The sequence below is a fragment of the Myotis daubentonii genome, chromosome 3 (assembly GCF_963259705.1).
Source record: "Myotis daubentonii chromosome 3, mMyoDau2.1, whole genome shotgun sequence".
NCBI classification, from domain to species: domain Eukaryota; kingdom Metazoa; phylum Chordata; class Mammalia; order Chiroptera; family Vespertilionidae; genus Myotis; species Myotis daubentonii.
The window spans coordinates 97,198,986-97,203,125 of NC_081842.1; the positions used below are offsets into that span (position 1 = coordinate 97,198,986).

Sequence of the window (4,140 nt, forward strand, 5' to 3'; positions counted from 1 at the left end):
TCAAAGCACTTCTTTTGCTTTCTTTTGTTTAATTTTGCTATTTGCCTTAAAAGAGAGCCTGCTAGTGGAAAGAGTCTTACAATTTTAAAAGAAGTAATTTCACTACTGGTGAAGTGCCAGAATTCTTTTCAACAAATGAATGAACTATAAAGGTACACAATGCATTTATTCCTGCCTCAGCAGACTGGGATTTGCCTTTTTTTTTCTGTTTCTCAGTATGAAACATAGATAAGGATGGCTGTAATAGGGCCTGGGCAAAATTTCAAGGTAGTTGCCAAAAACACATGTCTGTCTAACACACGAGGGAGATGATAACCTTTATCTTTAAAATCCAAAAATTACCAGTGTTTTATTACAGTTTTATTTCAGCCTTATTCAATTGTAATTGCATATTTTTTTAAATAATGAAAATATATGCCTACTGCCCAACAATTATTCTTTTTTTCAAGTGATTCTCAGCCCAAATTTTATATACCCAAAGAATGGTTGTGATGTTTTATTTGGTTTGGCTTTGTCTTGTAGTCTTTTGTAAAATAGATTAAACAATGCACCTCCAAAGCTTGAGTTAATAATTTGCCAAAAGCAATCTCTCCAGCCAATGATAGTCTTGGTGTTGGAAGAACATTTATATTTTTTGGCTGGGCTTATTTTTCCCCTCTGCAATTCTTTGAGAAGGATGTTTTTAGTTTTGTAGCATAGATTCTTGAAACTGCAGTAGAGCAATTTTTGCCACAGGGTTTGCAGCCAGAAGCAAAAATTTAGAAGCTCACTTTAAAAGAAAATAATCCCAAGACTAGTATATCATAGATAGATAGTTAATATTAATTGTGAAATGACAAGCAAAATTAAAGTATGAATATAGTCCTGATACAGCTATATTTTCCAAATACACTAAGTGCCCTCCCCTGCCAGCTTGGTCGCCCCTATTAACTTTCTTTTCTAATCTTATCCCATTCACACACAATCGTATTTGTCTTCCTTATTGGCTTCTCCCTCTCACACAATTTTTCTCTCTCCTTTATGTAACACTTTTTCCTACTGACTCATCATTTATAAACTTTTCTTTCTTCATCATTTCCTACTTCTGTTCCATCATCCTTCTTCCCACCTTTCTCCTACCCTCCCTCCCCACATTCCTTCTTTTGTTTATCTTTATCTTTGCCCTCCCTCCCCTTTTTCTTCCTTCCCACCTTAATTTTTTTCTTCACTTCCTCCCTTGGACCTGCTTTGCTTTCTCCCCCATTTCTTCCTTCTTCCCATTCTCCTTTTAAGCTCTACTGGCTCCTCTTTAAGACTTTTCTTCCCTCTCTCTTTTTCTCTCATCCTACCTTTCCCAAAAATTCTTCTCTACTTATTTCCACTGTTTTAATATCTATCTATCTACATGCCTAATTATTCACTATCACTTATCTTTTTCTGACTCCTTCTTTTAAAATCTGTCCCCAGTACACAACTATACTTGATTTTCATTATAGCTCCTACAGTTCACTCATACATCTTCTTTTCTTCTTTAACTCTGCTGTCTACTGACTCCTTTAAAGTTCTTCCCTCCCTCCTTCCCTTCTTCTTCTTCTTCTTCTTCTTCTTCTTCTTCTTCTTCTTCTTCTTCTTCTTCTTCTTCTTCTTCTTCTTCTTCTTCTTCTCCACTGAGCAATTCTATTGGTTTAAGATGAGCTGCATATGAGGTAATAAAGCCGTCTGGAGGGGAAGGGGTGGGAGGCCCAGGGGCATGGCCAGATCATCTGTCCAGAAGTTGTGTCCCCATGTTTGGCACCCCTGGTAAGTAGGGCAAGGCTGGAGTCTCCACAGATCCCAGAGCAGATAAGGGGTGGGGGAGAGAGAATGGGTGAAACCAGAGAGAGAGAGAGAAACATAATATCATATATGTGTCTGAGAGAGAGAATGTATATGTGTCGATAGAGAAACAATAGTTGTGTATGTATCTATGAGAGAGAGAAACAGAATAGTTGTGTATGTGTGTAAGAGAGAGAGAGAGGATCTGAAAGATAGGGTTCTGGGTGTCTTTCTGTGTAATAAATGGAAAGAGAAAAAGATTGAAAAGCAGGGAGAAAAAAGGGGAGACAAACCCCACCTTCCCTTAGGGGACCTCCTTTTCCTTGCCATGTAGTCAGTAACCCCAGCACTGAGTCGGCTGAGGTAGGGCGACCCCATTTGCCCTTCTCCATCTTGTGCTTCTCCTGTGTCTGGGGCTTGTCCTCTGGATGCCTTTGTCCTCTGTCAAGAGTCACCTCTGAGCCCCCACCCTGTGGCCTGAGGAGTGAGAGCAGTGGGAAGTGTCAGAATGAACGCTCCCTGGTCTTTCTGTTGGGGACGTCACTGAGGACGGGGTCACAGCCTCCTGCCAGCGCCGTTTGCCCTCATTTCCCGAGGGCTGTCCATCTGGCCTCCCGGAGGTTATCTCCGTGGCCCCTGGGCCCATCGAGTGTCGGAGTGATTCCACCTGGGAGGCAGGGTAGGAATCTCCTTTGAGCCCGGGCATCCCCATAAACACGTCTCCGGATCCTGAAAGATTGAAAGAGCTGCCAGAGCCTGCGGAGGAAGGGGTGCCGGGGAACTGGTGCGGCTGTGGCCCCCCTGGGTGACAGACACGGTGGTCTTGACGGCATTGATGTTTGCCTCCTCTTGAAACTTTCCGATATTTTTCTTATGGCGAATCCGCTTGTTGCCAAACCAGTTGGAGACCTGAGAAGGTGATGCCACACTTCTTGGCGAGCTCCTCCTAGGCCTCCTCACTGGGATACGGGTTCCTCGGGTGGGAATAGAAATACTCACGTAGGACCTCGGTGGCCTGTCTGCTGAAGGTCCGGCGTTTCCGTCTGGCACCCAGGAACCGGGAGCGCAGGGTCATGACGGCCTCGCAGGTGCTCTGCCTGCGCTGCATCTGGATGGCCTGAACTTACGGTGTATGATGCTCCCACCCGCCCCATCTCATTGGGTGCCACGGGCCTGTGCGGCTCTGCTCCCTCGGCAGGTTCATGACGTGGGCCGTGGACTCGTTACATGCCTGCTCATACTTCTCCAGCTCCCAGCGGTAGATATGGCGAATCTGGGCGAGTGTGCTGCGAGAGTCCAGTTTGATGGAGTTGTCAGGGGACACGCCGCCCCAGGAAGCTGCTGTGGCTGCAGCTGCTGCCCCCCCCCGCCCCCCCTTTCTCAGGCCCAGCCCACCTTCGCCAGAAGCATGCTGTCCAAGCGCATAAGCTGGGGGTCCACCGGCTCCTCCTCCTGGAGCTTCGGATGCCGAGGCCAGTCTTCTCCTTGATTTCACACAGGACGCTGAAGAGAGCTGGCTTCATTCGGTGGCAGTTTAGGGCGTGTTTCTTGGCCTGGGCCTGGTCCAGGCTCTGGTCCGTGATGGTCATAATCTGCTGCAGAATGTCCCTGATGTCTTTATGTCTTGCTTCCCTCTGCCTCCCGGGAACCCCCTTCCCCGCCACCACCACCACCACCGGGAGGCTCACCAGGGCCCCCAGGCTCCCCACCCACCAGCCCCAGGCGCCCCTGGTCCCTGCCTGGAGGGGGCAGCCCCAGAAGCCACTGGTCTATATTGGGGGGCCCTGAGGCCCCCTCCTTGTTCTGCCCCTCCCCTGCCTGGTTACTTCCCCCAAAACTCGCAGAGGTTGCTGCTCCCTCCACCATGACCCCCACCCATCTCTCCACCTCCTGGCTCCCCCAGGGGTTCACCCCAGCTTTGAAGGGAGACCTGGGGCACTGGCTGGGCCTCCACAGGAGACCCCGGCCCCCAGCGGTGGAGAAAGTGGAGTTGGAGAGAGAGGAGGCCCAGGCGGGGGTGTGTGTGAGCGAGGGGGAGGAGCCCTCCTTCCCACCTTAAAGCTTCCATTGGGGTGGGGGGCATTAACCCCCAACCCCGGGCTCAGCCCTGGCCAGGTGTTCACTGCCCCCCTTCCATGGCCTCCCGGCCAGCATCCTGCTCCCATTCCCTGCCCTGGACGCCCAGCCCAGCGAGGGTGGCTGAGGCCAGGGCGGGCGAGCCTCCACCTGGAAGGCCTCGGATGGTCCACCCTCCGTCTGGGACCGGCCAATGGCCCCCACCAGGCATCTGAGAGTGGCTCCCCGCTCAGCCCTGCCTGTGTCCTGCCCCTCCCAGGCTTGTTCCCT

At 50.1% G+C, this 4,140-nt stretch overlaps 1 pseudogene; it reads right to left on the reverse strand.

Moving 5' to 3' along the window:
- Nucleotides 1-1,978: 1,978 nt before the first annotated feature.
- Nucleotides 1,979-3,432, reverse strand: LOC132229329 (pre-B-cell leukemia transcription factor 2-like; annotated as a pseudogene).
- Between the last annotated feature and the right edge of the window lie 708 nt (nt 3,433-4,140).